Raw genomic sequence first — 18,320 nt, 5'->3', positions numbered from 1 at the left:
TGAAGGGCTTGATCAAGCTACTCACCTAATGAGCAGCTATAGGAGCAAACCTCCACAGTAAGGTGTAACGCAAAGCATTGATGTCTCAGATAGAAATATCCTTGCTTTCATTTTGTCCCAAAGGTCATAAATAAAGTGTCAGCTGGGATGTGATCAGTAAGGGTTTCATTTACCCTGCTTTCTAAGGGGAATTTGCACCCTGAGTAAGAACTTCTGTTCCTGAATGTTCCTGGGTGGCCCTCTTCCATCTTTTCTCAGCATTTCCCGATGGATACATTAGACAGTTTCTCCCCCAGTACTAGCTTTTTCATAATCCCTATGCACTCCCTCAACTGACTGAAACTAAAGCCATACATTTCTCTAGATAGGAAGTTAAAAATGCTGCAGTGCCCATCCTCGATATAGCTAAGAACTTTTGCTCACCTGTTTTAGTGGGTCCTCAGTGAGTGGGAGCATGGGGTCCACAGTCCAAGGACCTGAAGTATTCCAGCAACACTGCCTAAATTATGTGAGAAGACAGGACACAAACAACCAGAAAGTCCCTTCCCATGCTGGCACGTAGGTAGGTCTAGTAGGAGGCAGCAGCAACCATTACACTCCGATACACTCCTTATACTTGCTCACTGCTGACCTCAGTTTGCTTCCATGATGCAGAAGGGAGTGGGAGCCAAGGTCCTGCTCCTTCAAGAAGGCCACACTGTCCTCTTTGAGAAGACCAGGGGTTTGTGTCTTCAGTAGCTTATGGCCCTTGGCAGGCGATAGCCGACATGACAACTAGCAATGTTACAGCTGTAGGGTAGGCAGGGGAAGCGACAGTTTCCACGTGCTAACAGGTTGTGGCTGTTCTCTGTTCTGCAGGGCGGACATGGATCAGTTGACCAGCGCAGATAAAAGCATACTGTCTACAGCATGTCACAGGTATTGTTAAGCTAACAGTTCCTGTCACCTTTCATCCTAGTAAAACAGTGCTATAGAAATAGAGACTGAGAAAAGTCAACTTTTTAATAAAATTCTCTTCCACCAAAGATGTTGAAAAAGGCAACTTACTTTAAAAGAAATACAGTGTCATCTGTAATTACAAATAGAATGGCAATTCATGCATGCTGCATGTAAAGATTGCAAAATGTGATTTTTAGACTATTTCGAGGACACTTTTATGCTAATAAACTGAAATGAAAATATGATATTTTACAACTTTCAATGGAATGAAAACATTTTTTAAAAGAAACGATGTTTTTAAAAAAGTAATTATCTTTGAATCAAAATACCTTGTTCTGGTTTTGACTTCATATATTATGACAATATATTTTTTTTAGAAAATAACACCATAAGAAAAACCTTATGTAGAAATTCCCCAAATGCCTTTATTTTCCAAAAGGAATTAAAAATTAGACTAAGCTGCTCCAACAGAAATTCTTTCTTCAGGAGTATCAAACTTATGGATGAAAATTTTGCAAAATTAAGCTCTAACTGTATACCTTATGAAACCTATTATGCTCAGCGCATCTGTCAGAAGGATCACCTGGGCTTTCACAGAAGGCCATCAGACGAACTGTTGTTATAAGGCATTGGCAGGGAGGCTTAAGCTGGACTGCTTAAGCTACTGTTATAGCTCTTTCCTCTTCCACCATACTAGCACAATTTCTGGGTTTATTTTGTGAAGAATGACATTCTACTTACAGAATAAGTGTTAGGTTTTGTATGGTCTGCTGTTTTATAAGATTTTGTAATATCTGATTATAAGATATGTTAATAAATAATGGGAGGAAATGTAAATTGGTGAAATTTAAAAATTGCACAACTAGAATGACATAATTGGAAGAAATTCAATCATTAACACTCCAGGAGTAGCGTAAAGACACATTGCATTATCTCAACACTTTGTACTGTTAGTCCAACACAAATATCATACAATTAAGCAGCAATAAAAAACATATAACATATGTCTTGGCTTAGCAGCTTCTGAAAAGATGATACTTATATCGTCTGACTTGATGTGATGACAGCTGTAGTACTGTATCCCATGGATTTACACATAGTTGTCTGGAACACTTTGTTCTAAGGAAAAAGAGTGGGTGGTGAAATTACCTTTGTTTAGTCATGTTGATTTTCACATGATTTTCAAGATACTCACACCTCATTAAGTAGACAGAGAACAAGAAGGCTCATTATGTGGTGAAACCTTAGTTTAGACACTGGGATTTTTTCTTCATATTTTCAACTCATATGAACGTGATACGCTCTCTCCATTAAAGGTGCGGCATTAAAGCTTCCACAGATGGACTCACGTTATTAACAGAGCATAAGACCACAGCCAGAACACACAAAGTCTTCTTGAATAACCTTTCAAATTTAAGCCATTTAATAAATAGCTCTTTTGTTTAAAAGCAGCATATGTATAAAAAGAAAGATATTATCATAAGCCACACAGACTTCAATGACACTTGTTTCAAATGTGTCTGTATCGCCTTATCCAACATTATGGGTCTCTCTCATCTCTATAGTTCCTGAAAATATTTGAGTCTAGGTTTTTTATTAACTGACTGTATTCAGATTACAGTTGTCTACAGGGACTAACTCTCCCTTTTCCAAATATAACTCCTTCTGTCTATACAAAATGCATCATATCCCTTTCTATACATGAATGCAGACAGTGGAGGGAAGTTTATATGTGGCAGGCCATGGCTGGATGTCACTGCAATGTTGATGACAAAGCAGTCAGCTTCTTCCCTCTGCTTAAAACAAAGCACAGCAACACCATATGGTGCAACTGGAGGATTATGACTCTTCCTCCTTCCCCGAAAATCTTCCTTGGTAGGCTAAACATCCAAAAGTTCTAGTTTGACCCATATTTTGTTTTCCAAAATACGGACTGATTGATTGATTGATTGATTGAATTTGTGCTTGAGTGAATGAATGAATGAATCATTCTTCAATAAAACTCCATTAGCAACAAATTGATATAATCTATATACAATGTTGAATACAAGCTGGAACATGTTCCTATTTGTCATTCTTAGTTTCTGAAGGTTGGGATAAGGTGTCTCTTTGTCCCACCAAGGCATAAATAAAATAAATAAATAAATCCCACTCCAGTACCGACAAACAGATGAGAAATATAAAATGTAACAAGATAATGATGAGGAGAAGTATCAGGAAGAGCAAGATAGCCCAAACTAGTAAAAATAGTGGATTTGGATATTTTAATGTACTTAATTTTTCAATAATGAGTAAGGGATGAGAGGCATTATCCATGCCTGTGAGTGGGGCAGAACAGAATCAATCAGGACCAGTGGCAGGATACATGTGTACTTGAGGTAATGTTCTAGCTGTGGGAATGAATGGCAACTGCTTCCTGTAGAAGGGAAAACAGGTCTATGAGGCTTGACCAAGAAGCTGAATATCCTCAGCCACCAGAAATGGGTGCTGGCTCTGAATTCTGCAGCAGGACAGCAAGATCCGTAAACAGAAAGGCAGACAAAATATCTAGACACTCTAATTTTCTTCTCCTACACATGTGAAAACCACAGCCTTCTGTGCTGAAAGGAATGGAGAAAAGCTTGGTGGTACAAAATTGGTGTGACATGGTGAAAAACTGAAATTCTTTGTTCCTTTTAAGAGGAGCTGGTTTTAGGGGAAGGAAGCAAGCCAACTGCCCAGCAAAGAGGTGAGATGTCTTAAAGATGAAATTAAGCAGGAATGCGTGTTGGCCAACATGCATACTGGAGGAAGGAGGAGCCATGCCTTACCCTTTGTCCCTCTGAGGAACACATTTCAGTCTGACACTGCCTTCATTTTTACCCTTATTTTTTTCTTCTACTTGCTCACAGTCAGAAGAGCTATCATACAGTAGAAGTTAGAACTGGAAAAGACCTATGAGATCATTAAACTGTCGCCCAGCCAAGGCAGGACTGGTCTTAACAATATATAATTTTTGTTGTTGTTGTTCAGTACTGTCTTGTGCATCATGTGACTGACTTATCTTGTACCTTCACTGCATTTGGACAAAGTGGTGTGTATTAGAACTACTGTGCTGCACTTTTCTTCTGTGAACTTTGGCTTCTAAGACCATTTTCTTTTTAAAAAGGGATAAAATAAATCTTATGTCCCCGACTGGCTATTAGAGGGCTGAATGTTTTTCAAAATGAAAAGTTGAAATAACAGTCCTAATGATAGAGTGATACAAAATGCGGGAGAAACTTTATTTTGGTATGTAAGTGGGCCATACAATTACAAGTTACAGGGATTAAAAATGTTTCACCAAAAATGGTTTATCTTTGCCAGCAGATAATCTAAGTTAGAGGTTTCTTTCAAGTGTCACTTCAGTTAAATCTAATGGGTATGTTTCTATCATCTTTATGTTTACCCTGCCTCCTACCTTTTATGCAATTCCTCTTTCTCTCACTTTCTCTGATTTCTGCCTTCCCTTGGCTTCCAGGCTATATGTCTGCCTCATTCTCATCCTGTTTCGTTGATCAAATCCTGCAGTTGTAGCCTTACTTCTTACTCCTCCCTTCTCTTATTGATGTACCAGATTCATTTTTTTATGCAAAATCAATCAGCAAGTTTACCTATGTGCAAACAGTTCCCAAGCTGTATTTTTTATTTCTTCCTCAAGTTCTAATCCCTACATCTTGTCCTTTGTCTTTAAAATCACCTTCTGGTTCAGGGAGTGACTGAGAGAAAACACAGAAAAAATCAGCAGGACCTTACTTTCCCCTTTTTAGAATATGCAGAGTCTAAATGCACAGTTCAGATGCATGCAAATTTTGAACTTCTGAAACATAAGGGGAAGCTACTTGCTGAAGGAAATGACAGGTGGGGTTTTTAAAACATATCTGAGCCTGCACATGTGGAGTCTCAGAACTGATTCAAAAAATAGGAACAGTAAGATTCCTTCTAATAACTGAACTAGTTTCTCTTCTCAAAAAACATATATCTCAAAAAGACATTTGTGTCTTGCTGAAGGAGCAGGAAACTATTCAGGAAAAAAAGGGATCTGAAGGTTATTTGGTATAGATTTGTCTATTTAATCTTCAGTGGACCATGTCAAGAATGAGGCTGGACAGATGCTAGGATCTGTAATCTCCTTCCTCTTTATCTATGTAAGCTATTTATCCAGCTGTATTTAAGCAAGTTTTTTCTGACGCTTTCTTTATGAATGTGCATCTTTGCTAAGTATTTCAGCTGCTAATACTGCCGTTATGTCACTGACTATACTCACAGTCAGCTTACCTCCTAACTCAAAATGAAATGACTGCTACCGACTTGATTTTTAAGTGGAACAAATTTACCATACCCTGGCTATGTCTAGAAGAAACAGAGAGAGCACAAGACAGATAACTGAGTTTTGATCCCATCTCTTCTAGCGCATCTCTGCCTCCCACAGTTCAGAGAGCAACTATTTCCTTCATCATCGCCCCCTTAATAAAATTATTTCCTCAGGGTTTAGGGTCTCTGGCTTTTTGTACAATATAGTTTTTAAAAAATTTGATTCTGCCTAGTGATTAATTTTGGCAGCCAGCCATTGGTTTTGTTGGAGATAAACTGGCAAATTTTTCATCTTCTTCACAATGTCAGGAAAAGCGATTGGTGGAGGACTTAGACTTGAATGTCGGTCATTTCTGTAGGAACACTTTAGGTCATTCCAAGTGGCAGCTTGTACAGAAAAATAAAAGATCCAAGTACAAGGAGCAAAAGAGTACTGGGGTCTTGCTAGTGGACCTTAAACCTAAAGAAGCACAAGTCCTGAGGTGTTGTCTTGTGAGGTCACTATTCCACCACCTTTTCCCCAGAAGAGGAAGGGAGAGAGTCAGGGTGTTAGAGACTGTGAAAAAGCTACTTTGTGATTACACAGTAGGCGCACTCTGCTCTTGCTCTGGACCTCCTCAGACACCACAAGTGTTTTGTAAACGAAGTTGTGGCCTTCTCCATCCATGTTCCTCCTTCTGATCAGCTCTCACAGGCCCTAGGCATGGTGGTGTGCCGTCACAGGAAAGGGAGAAGCCTGCAGTGCTGCTCCCAGGACACACACAGCTGGGCCGAGCTGAACCAGCTTCCACTGGAGTCACTGGCAAACTTTGCTGTCTGGGCTAGTGCCAGATCAGATCAATGGAATTGTGCCTAATTGAAAGCCTTTTAATTTAAGGGATGGGATAGAACAAGAAAGAACAACTCTGGTTATTAAAACATCTGCATGAACAGGAGAAAGCTTAGCTGGTGTTATAAATCAAGTGGCAAATAATGGAAATTAGTGTTTTACCTGTAGGAAAATGAAAATCATCCTGTTGCAATAGTTGCTTTAACAATACTGATAATGCTTGCACCTAGATTTTCTGATGGCAGGTTCTTTTCACTCTAATCTCTCTTCATGGACCTGCAGCTTTCATAAACCTGGGTGCTAAGAGTAGCCACGGAACAAGCATCAGTGCTTTCATTGCACAGGTTATGGGTAGGTAGAGAAAGACAGAACCATTTTCTTTGGTTTTATCAGGCCATGCTTTCATTCAGCAACCCTTAGCGAAACGGTTCTCACAGTGTAGCTTGCAGAGCACTCACTGGTGGTCCATGAAGTCTTAGCCCATCACATAGTGCATATTTCACTGCCTTTCTCCCCTTCTCTAAAAAGACAGCTAAAACTGCATTGAGTGCTTTCCTAGCCCTGCTTCTCAAGGCAAGCAAATGCTGTACTACATGCAGAAACGTCACAGGTTTCTGAAAGTATTGGTTAAAAAAAGTCTATCAGTCCTTCCACTGGCATCTCCTGAAAGCTAACAGCTGGCCCTCCTTAACTATCTGGCAAGCACCTGGTGCACAGCAATAAGAAATTATAATACTTGTATTCTTTTTTTAAAACATGACAAGGAGGCAATACAAAAACAAATCACAGTAATGCATGATTATTCCAGCCTTGGTTTGTGCACAGTCAGCATGCTGAGATATTCCAAGCCAAGAGGATTTTTTCCTTGCTTTTAAAGAAAGATTTATTCATAAGGGTGAAGAGGGCAAATTCCCAACATTTCAGCCCTCAGCTGGCTTTTGTCAAGGGTTTCTAATGCACACACATGGTGAGGCTTGGCTAAGGCACAGGGGAAAAAAGTTATGAAGTAAATTCTATAGATTGATATATACTCTTTGTAGTAATGTTAAGATTTGCCAAACTTCTCATGGAGGAGGAATGTGAAAGCTTAGGAATATATGCAGATCTGCATATACTTTTGCATGCATAGATAAATAGTACAGTCTTTGTTTTGCCACCATGACTTTATCATTGTATTATCTTACTTTGCCATTAGTTCCATTAAATACAGCCAGTAACCCTTTCAACTACACAGCTGGAATGAAAGTAACAAAATCTGGCCTTCTGTGACCCTAGCACTAGAGAACTCACTTCCCTCCCTCCTCCACCTTATATGTAGGGTAAGACCCATGCTTACCCAACAAGGCTTTCCTTCATTTTAAATTTGCAAAACACCAAAGAGAGCATACTTTTAATGTTTAACAAGCATTTATTTCTACTTCTTTTTTTTTATTTTTTCCTGTATGAATGAATAAGGTGAACACACACTTCAGAGCTAGCTTCCTTCTACCTAGCTCTTTTGGGGGTTCGCTCGGCCTATGGAAGGGTTAGAAAGTGATATCCCTCTTCTCAGGTGAGACACATACTGTTCCGTAGCAGGTGGTGGGTTCTAGTCTGTGTTCCTGGGAATGTTGCATTTCACATTCTATGTTTAAAAATAAACGCATAACGTTATATATTTTGCATGCCAAAAACACTGTCTACAGCAGCCACAGTCCTGAAAGAAGGGGCTGGGATTTGTAACTTTTCTAATCAGGTGTCCAAACCACCACTTTTGTTTTCCCTTGGGCCTCTTGTATGACTCTTCCATACTTGGCTGTGCAGCAGTGGCTTATTGCTTGCCTACCTGCCTTTTAACAGAGCTTTTCTGCACATGTAAAGTGTTTTATTTGGGAGTCTACTGAAAGTGTGAGAGTGGGGTTGAATCCCCTCAGGATGGGGAAAAAACTAACTCTAAGTCTCCTGCTTCACATATGGGTTATCTAACAAATAGTATGGAAAAAACCTAAACATTTATAGAAGCAGTGCTTGCTGCCACAATTTTAGCCTCTTTTCTTCTTCCCAGCCAGCAGAAGGAGGAAACTCTGTGCTCTGTAGTTCTTCTGAGCCCTCTGTTTCTTCCTGGGAAGAAGGCTCCAGCCCTTCATGCTTGGGATATCAAAATCCAGTTTTGCTTTTGCCATTGAAAAGAGGTGAACAGGCTCTGCTTCTACACTAACATATGCAGACATTGTTGGTAGGAAGAAGGGATTATTTATCACTTTCTTAGATTTAGGAATTTATTTTCTGTCTAAGTAGCTCTTTAAAATAAACAAGTGACTTTGGGGCATCTTGCCTTTTTTACCCATATGGTAAAAAATGCCTTTTTTAATCTATATGGTGCATGGACTATTATTTTAATACCTCTCACTCTTTGTGAGGAGAAATACGATTTTCGTTAATCTAATAGTGAGCAATTTTAAAAATACATATCATATAAATAACATTCTGAACTACCAGTTAAAACTAATGTAATTCATATTGTTTTGAAAACACATAATTAATATGACAATAAATAGTAAAACGTGTGTTGCAGTATTAAGAATCAGTACTTTCTGATTGGTGAAGGCTCCAAAAGCCTGTTTTAACATTGACAAGGATACCATTGAAAAGGATATACCATAACACTAGTTGAAGTGGAAAAAAATATTTTAAAAGTGATAAAATTAAAATGTGCTTGGAGAAAATATGTTGAACAAATAAAATATGATTGTAGGAATTCAGAGTAGAAATTCATTTCTGATACCATCAGTCAGGAGCAAAAGGTTTTCAGTATACAAACAACATTGTTTATCTTTAGAAAATAATGAACATTAATGCAGTTAGTTTTTTACTCAAGTTAGATATTTTATTTATTTTGTCCTTTTCAGTTTAAAGACTTTTATTGGCTCTGTTTCTTTGGTAAATGCAGCTGTCAGAAATAAGTCTTTACATTTAAAGTGAGCTCCACAGAATAATGTCTTCATTGAACAAAAAGTAGAATAAACAGCATGTGCTAAAGTAGAAATTTCCAAAGACTCAAAGTTAAAGTTATATTTTCCATTTGCTTAGTTTCATTCAGCTGGCATTTCTTCTGCTGCTGCTGTATTTTCTCCTTTTTGTAACCCCTCTCTCTCTATTATATGCTTATAAGCCTTTTGGAGAAGTGGATAGGGCTTGCAGGTATCTTTAAAGTTCCTTTCTTTAGCTGAGGAAAAGTGATACTACTTGAAAAGGTCTGGAAAAGCAGAACTCCTCAACTTAGCAGAGGAGAAATCCCAGCTCCAACGGAATGAACAAAACTTTCATTGACTCCAAAGGGTTGCTGTTTGGCTCCATAGCTATACGTCTATAAAGTAGTACACACACCTGAATGGCAGTATTTAAAAGGAGAGTTTCCCAGAAGGTACCACTATGTGGGGCTCTGTGAAGCTGTTATTAGCATCCACAGACACTAAGATAAAAACTCAGAAGAAGAAAAAGAAAAAAAAAATGAAAAAGTGATCTCTTGCAAGCAGCAGGGGCAAAGTTATCAAATACGAAGATGATCCAATGACATTAGCATCCACAGAGCATGAGTGACAGGCTGTAAAGATGACACTAAAGAGGGACGATGTCTGAGGGCAAGTAGGTAACCTGGCTGGGGGAGAAGGGAATTGTCTTAATCAAAAGCTGCATCAACCACCATAAACCTCTGGGAAACACCTGAAGAAAAGAGTGGCATAAAGGTAAAAAGAAATTAAAATACCCTGTATGGAGGAATACAAATCTGAAAAGAGCCAGCAAAGGTGAAAGTCTATGTATATGTCAAAGATTGCAGACTGTAGTTAAAACATTTTTTTGACATAGAAAGGTAATAAATGGGTACAAATAAAAAGAAAGTTAGTAAAAAAAGTTAGCTTTGATTTTTTCCTGAAACATTCCTCACAACTTCGCCAGAGAGGCTACGAGTAATAGAAGATAACTGGATATAATTCATGTTGAATTTATCCCCACAAAAGAATAGATGAATTACATGCCTGGTTGAATAAATAATGGAAATTATAGAAACTTTAATAGAACCTGGGTAAAGACCATCTATTTTTTTATTAAAAGCATGTCACCCCATTGGTCTTATGAAGAAAGTTCATGCTTTGGAAAGAAGAGAAGGAAAACAGGTGAGGAATTTGACACTGTTTTCAAGGAGTGGAAGATCTTCCACTGCTGTGCATCATCCAGCCACGTGGTGCCACAGTCTGGGTACCCACGACAAGTGCCTTCACCATAAATTGAGTTTCCAAAGGTGCTAGTTTGAAAGGTATTATGTTCAGACCCTTTGCTGGAGCTTTGTCATACAACCATCAAGGCTACTCTGTGTGAAGGTTTCGTGATATGGCTGTGGAAGGAAGTGAAACAGACTCCGGAGATGTAAACGTCACAACACCATCATGAAGTCCAGTTGCAGGGCCCATGTGGCCTTGTTCAGCAAAGAAATAAAAGTATTCTGGGACTGCTAAAGATATCGTGTAGTTTTGAGCCACTCTTGGAGCATCCCTTGCCCCCCAGCATACTGAGCTCACTGTTTCCAGGCATTACATTTTGGTATACAGCTCCGGGTGACTACACTGGGGTTAGAAGAATGGATAAAATAGATACACCGACTAAAAAACAGTGTGCTTATTTTTGCTTATGGACATACCCAAAATAATCAAACAGATATGTAAAAGAGGAATATTTTCCAATACCTGTGAGGGGAAAAATCCTTCAGGAGATGGCTAATGCCAAATATTTTTCCATGTCTGATATATCAGCAGGATTCTGGCATTGCCCATAGGAAAAAAGGCCACATGTCTGTGCACATTCAACACACCCATAGGGAGACACTGTTTTTCTGCAGAATACCATCTCAGTTATGTTTGGCACATATGTTTTTCACTGGAAAATACAAAATGTTGGTGGTATACAGCATGCTAAACAGAAAGTACTCTTTCTACTGGGGAGGAGTGAAGAAGAGAATAACTAGAAGCCCATGCAGCTATGAAAAGAGCTCGAGAATTTGAGAAAAGCTAAAAAAGGAAACCCACCAATTCTGTGTAATGAAAATGGCAAACATGGGGAGAAGTTTATATGGCAAGATCTGCAGGTAGATCACAGTAAGTATGAAGAATTTATCAACACATCTGATCCAGCGAACAAGGAGGAAATACAAAGACTCTTTGAAGAATGATGCAGAAAAATGGTGCCAAAATTAAAACCAACTTAAAGCAGCAAGCCAAGGGTCGTACAGTGCTTAAATGGATACAGGGATATTAAAAGCTTAGAGAAGACAAAATGGTACTTAAATAATGCAAATTATACACCTCCTATATGCATATTAGCACATCCCTCTCTCTGCTCTGTTCTACATTCTACTACAACAGTATGGTCAAGTGTAGACTTATCTACCATGCCTGCTGATAAAAATGAATTTCAATACATTCAGTTGCAGAGGAGACTTTGGATCCTTTGTGATCTGGGTGGAAAAATCTCCCATCATTATGCAATGTCCTTGTTGGTTGAAACTACCATCACCTCACTGTTGCCAATGTCTACAAAAGACTGCAAAACAGCACTCTAAGGATGTAGCTGCAGATGTATGGACTGCAAATTGAGCAAGACCTCAGAGAGTTTTGGGTTCACAGACATACTTTCAAACTTTTTTGACAAAAAATGCAGTGGAGCAAGTCCAGTGCTAAATTTCACAGTCAAAATCAAATAAACCTGTCTTGCCTCAGATGAAAAGGGGATTCAAAACGATGGAGCTAGAGCTCAGGATGAAACCCCACAGAAAGTAAGAAAAGCTATAAGCACTGCCAAGTTAAGAAAATACATTCTCAGTCTCTAGTATCTGTTAAGGAGAACTCTATATTATTTTCCATTACATATTTTCATGATGTTGCTGTCAAGCCCTGTCGTGTAAGGAATGCAATTACTACAATTGTCCCCCAGTCAAACATGAGGAACTATGTTAGAATCATAGAATCATAGAATTTCCTGTAGTGACGGGCCCAAAACTGAACACAGTACTCGAGGTGTGGCCTCATCAGTGCCAAATATATGGGGCTGTCACCCTGTGGACATATACCTTATTGGCATGGTAGACATTTTCTCAAAAAAATAAAGGAAACTGAATCTCCTAGTTTACATGAGAGGTTCTCAGACTGACAGTAAGTACTGTGCAATAACATAAAGGCACGCCAAACCATGGTACTACTGTAACGTGGAGTTGCTGCCTCCTGAAAACAGTGATGCCACTCCTCCTGTTGAAGTCACAGTTTAGAGCACCTCATGCTATGTCTGGACTGTGGACTCTCTGACTGATTTCAAGTTCCCACACCTGACATCACACACCCCAACTACATCCACTCTCCATATCAGGGTGAGAGTTACATACACATCAGCTCCTCCATGTCCTGGCTTCTGTAGGTGAAAAATCAAGGTGTGAAGGCCTGATGGAAACCATGATTAGAAAACTGGGACACTGAGACAGGGCACCAGTGGGAATTCAGTAGTCAATTCTGTTTCAGTCTCAGATTCAGATAAAAGGGCAACAGAGAGAAAATGAAAAAGAATATAGTGGGTAGATGTGCCTTAGCATTGTCTTTCTAAAAACTGCAGACCAATTCATAGGTCAAGAGAAAGACGGGAGAGAAGCAAGATAGAAAGAGAGAAAAAGAAACCAAATCAAGTCCATCCAGAAGTAAGAAATTAGGCAAAACCACTGTTCTTTTTGTCGTAGTCCAAACAGTACTGGGCTCAGATCAGGGAGAGACAAGCAACAGCACTGAATATTGTTGGCCAACTATCAACATTTGACATAATCTTATTACAATTGCCCAGAGAGTGCCAACAGTTTGGGCTGTATTTATTCATAATTGCACATAATATTAATCCCAAATTTCTGTGAACTTCTACATCACAAACAGGTGTGATGAAAAGCAGACAATGTCATTAAACAAAAAAGAGCATACTAGACAAAATGCATTGTGGCATTCTGAAAGACTTTGCTCTTTCTTCTATTCTTTCTCATTTTCTGTGAGATTGTCTTGTCCCAGCTGAATCTCTAAATTAATGATGTATAAAATAACTGTGTCATGCTGAACTATAAGAAAAGTGGGTTTTGTTGTGTCCAGCTCATGAAGGATGAACCAAAGAAACCGAGGATTTTCACACTGAGTTTGAATATCTTTTGTGATGCTAACTCTTAATATTTTAAAAAATGCCTTCTCTTCCTCCCTCTGTTCTCCCTTGTCTTCGTGATACAGCTTCCTTTTTTCTTTTAAGTGTATGTTTCTGGCTTTTTGTTTTCAAATGTAGCTTTTACAGCTTTGGTACTGCCTTGGAAGGAAGAATTATTCACGTACTGAAGAACTACTCTCCTTCTGACTGCAGCATGGTTCCTTCCATGGAAGAGAACTGGCCAAATTGACAGTGGTACCTCCCTGATTTTCTGTGGATATCTCCTTTGGTCACAGTTCAGATTTTTCTTCTTGGCCAGAGGCACATAAGAAAACATCCCCCGACCACTAATTCTGATGAAGGGTTCAGGCTCTCAATACCAAAAGATAGGCTCCTATCCATACAGGTGGATACATAAAGACAGATTTCAAGTACGTAATGGATGTCAGGTGTAAAGCATATGCACTTATATAGATACATTCAAACTGAATTTACATTCAGTTTAGATATGTCCTTTACTATCTCCCTGAATACTTGTCATCTTCAGGGAACAAATCAACAAAAGAAATAACAAAAGATGCCTCAAAAGAACATCAAGTGTAAATACTGATAATTTTACTTATTTATTTAAATGCATAGATGTTACAAAATAGATCAAAATGATGTACATTTCTTTATAGTTTCATAGCATTAGAAGATGAAACAGGGATACAAATTTATATCTCAGGTATAACATGTATATATGACAATATGAAAGAAATGTTATATTGGTAAGTTCACTGCAAGACATGTGTTACACAAGCTTTCTTCTCTGAAAAAACAGATATAACCCCACCCACACAAATATCAGAAAAATCTAAACAAGCAATGATGAAAATATATAATCAGAGGGGGGAAAGGACATTTTACCGGTTAAACACTGAACATTTTTTTTGGCTTGGGTTCAGATAGAAAGCATAGAAATATCATCATTTTCCAATCCTCAACATCGTCAATCCTCAGAAAAATCTTTCCTTATTGCATATGGAAAAAAGAAACTGTAGATGGTTTGCTTCTTAAATGAACCCTGCCTTTAAGCACCGTTTCAATTATGTAAGAGCACCCTACATGAAATAAAGATGTTTAACTCCTCAGAGTTATTAGATTCCAATATTACCATTCACTCTTAAGGAACAAGTTTATTACCTTAAATATTGCATCTAAGATACTTCCTGACCTACATGATGATCTATTGAAGCTGTAGCGAGTTTGCACCATGATGAACAGCCCAGTGATTTGAATAACAATTGCTCTTGTAAACTAAACTTATAACCTGAGGGATATTCCCTCTTCTCCTGCCAGCCAAAAAAACCCCAAGCATAATTTATATGGATTGTCAGTATGAGGGATTTTTAAAGAATTTGCAGCCTGACTGCCAAATGATAAGGTGCCAAAATCTTTTTTCCACTCTGAATTTTGTTTTTTGGCAGAAGACGAGGAGATAATACTGAATTGCAACCATTTCAGTCTGTTTTTCTCACACTTCACACTCAGGGGAGCACAGCAGAGTAGGGATAACATCAAAAGTTTATGTCTGTCCCACTGACTTGTGTGAATTTAAAAATGCATTGCCTTGTAATATGAGCAAAAAATCCTTCTCTAACAGAAAATAACTAAATCCTGAGGGAAAGTCAGTAAATGAAGGTTAAGCCACAAGAAAGTCTTGAAATTACCAATAGTAATGTGTTTTTTTTTTTCTTTTCTTGAATTAACCAGATGGGTTGTTGCCCATCTGTTGAATTAACCAGGTGGGTCATTGCGATTTTCTTTCTTGATTTCCAATTTATTTTTTATTGAAAGAAAGCAGTTTGAGAAGGCTGTGGTTATTATTGACAGAAGCTTAATGTTATCCTTATGAATCCAAACAGGAAGGTTTGTGCACTTCGAGACCATCAGACCAATTATGATCTGACAACCAGAGCATACACATTTTCTATTTTGCACAGTTTTAAAAAGCACCATAAAAATGCTGTGCGCTTCAATTCTATGAGATCATTTCATCCTAGAAAAGGAAAGCAACAGTTTCATTTTGAAAACTTAGCAATAGTGGGCAAATTTCAACAGTAATTTGGGCCTTTAAAACTCTTATTTTATTAGGGATCTTTAGAATTTAATATCTGAGTAGTGAGGCTTCCCACCCCCTGCTTTTTAAGACCTGTATCTGATTTAACACCTCTAAAAAATTTTCTGACATCTGAATACCTGTTTTACCTCATACTCATAAAACTTGGTATGATAGGTAACCAACAGCCAATAGAACTGTGATGGAGTTCTATACTTACAAATCACGTAAAAGTAAGAAATGGAGGAGTTATGTAATGGACATCATTTCTCAAAGAAAACAGACAAAGTCATGTGTCTTTAAAATCAAGGCCAAAAATTTTAAAGGAAACAAACTAAATTTGCATGTGGTTTTTTAAAAAAAAATCCTAAACCCTTTTGGATTCTGATGAAATCAGACCAACATATTGGCATTCTCAACCACAAGATGGCATCCATGCTTACAACCTGATCCTCGAAGATCATGTGTAGACAGATAGATCTAGCTACCTATATATCCACTCATCTATAGACATAGATATGGATATAGACACAGATATATTTCTTCCTGTTAGATCCCAGCTGTGGTATAGAGCACTTTTTCTCTGGGAGGTTTCCTCTTTCAAAGCCCTGTGGTATTTCCCAGTGTTGATAGGGGATGGCACGTGAAGCCTAATTTTGCTGTCCATAAAGCTCTCATGGAATCCAACCTTCTCACTCCTGCAAAAGTTATGTTAAACCTGCCACAGTTTCCACTGAGGCCTTATCCAACTCATCTCAAATTCAGAGGGGAACAAACTGATCTCAGAGAAGAGAAACACACAGCTTCCCAAGGATAAGTGTGCAAGGTCAAGCTCAGATATTCTGAAGTCATTTATTACCCCAGAGAGAGGATTTGCAATCACTTAAACCTGCTCAGCATCAATCTGAATCTGAGGTCTTACTCTCCTCATAATTTGTTCCGCAGGCACTTCACTGTTGCGATGAGGTGAGGGTACTGTTTGTTTTGGTTTTGAACTGGAATACATTTTCCTCTCTGATGCACATAAAACTCTCATTAGAGCCTGAAACAACCGTAAAAAGGAACTTGAAAGCAAATCTAGCCTAGTGGTAAATTATATGCTTAGCTGAAAAAAATCTCAGAACACTGGAGTGTATATGGTAATATTGGAAGTAAACCTCATCTTCCACAAAAAATAATGTGTAACTTCAGCACCAGAACATATAGGTCAGCACCAAAAGGTTATCAATTGCTACCCATCATCTTAGACATTTAAATGAGGCAAAAAATCACAAGCAGATATCATAAACAGCTGCACTCAATAATTAATGACATCAATTACTTCTTTTATACCCTTATGACTCTCACAGTATGCTGATCAAAAATATTTTTAGCCTTATTTTGGTTTGTGTATCCTTTCATTATTATATATTTAGCACAGAATTCTGAGCTAACTTCTCTGTCTTTAAAGGCATAGCATTCTGCTTGGAAGGAAGTAGTACAGATCTTCAGGGCTATCAGAATAGCAACTGGGGGTAGTTTGCCTCAGCATAGCCTTGAACTCATCAAGAATTTTCCTCAGCATGTATCAGAGCAGATACACTGCCAAAGACATCTGAAGTCTTCCACACATTTCAGTACTTTTGTTCTAGCAGCACTTGGTGTCAGGTAATCAATCAGGCAGCACTGACACTGGCAATCAAAGTAGAGCTTTACTGGCATTTTTATTACCTGGCCCAAGACAAAAAAAGATGATAGAAACTGGGGAGATTCAAATAGGTAATATGGAAAGGCCTTCACTAAACTACTTATTTAATAAAGTGGAAGGGCAAATTTCATGTGGTAATCAAATATCAGATGAACTGTATGTAATCCTCTCTGTTCAATGAAAAATATTCAGCTAATGCTTGAGTGCTTGTGGCTGGTTTTATCAGGAGCTGCTCGTTTGAAATAGCTTATACCCAGATCATTTTTTGCTGCTGTAAATTACAGTGTGATTACAAAAGTTAATCCCTAGCACCATTATGGGATGTTGTGAAAAAACCTGCATACCTGTTTGTTAAAAGCAAAGTTTTCTATATCCACAGAAAACAAAATATTCCACAAAATCAAGGTATTTGTAGCAACTTAAAAAGTAACAGATACGATAACATATATACCCGTTATAATAATTTCAGCTGAATTACAGAATTATAAATTAATTTACAATGTCTAGTCCTGTTTGGAAAGTGTACCATACAACATATGAGTTGCAAGTTCCAAAGTGCATAGTCGTCTATTGTCAGACCTACTGCTGTAGGCTCCACGGCTTAACCTGAACTTTTGCTTAGGCTCTGCTTCCTATCTTGTATTAAAAAAGAAAACAAAAATACTGGAAATGGCTAGATGCACTTTTTTACTTGTGCTGTCTTTACCTCCAGAGAAGATTTCTTATGAGGAACAAAAATGTATTTGTCCCATGCATCTTTGTCAAAACTGGGCTGGCTGAGGGCTAGTGACCCACCTAGTAGTTTTGTCTCACTAAATTCTTTTAACATGACAAAGATGATGCAAAGAGGTTGTGTTTCACTCTCAAAACAGGACTGGATTTTACTCAGCCAAAGTGCTTGACTGATTGAGCTCTGTCCAAGTCCAAGCCCCTTTGAAACCAAAAGGAAAACCATTTATATTGTAACAGAATAAAAGTTAGTAGAATATTACAAGTGTTGTTCTTTTAAAACACAGACACATTTTAAGACAATATACTTGCCTAGTTATTGTCCTGTCAGATACAGAAATACCACTTATCAGAAATGTCTGAAGAGCCACAGATCAGTGGCTGACGCTCTCTGAGGGATCAGATTATGGATAGATGGAGAGGAGCTGCTACATTTCATATGCTGTAGCGCCCGTTCCCTGCCGCCCCCAGATATCTTGCTGGAGAAAAAGAATAACTAGCATGAAGAA

The sequence above is a fragment of the Accipiter gentilis genome, chromosome 2 (genome assembly GCF_929443795.1).
Source record: "Accipiter gentilis chromosome 2, bAccGen1.1, whole genome shotgun sequence".
Lineage (NCBI taxonomy): Eukaryota > Metazoa > Chordata > Aves > Accipitriformes > Accipitridae > Astur > Astur gentilis.
Note: the sequence above shows the minus strand (reverse complement) of the source record.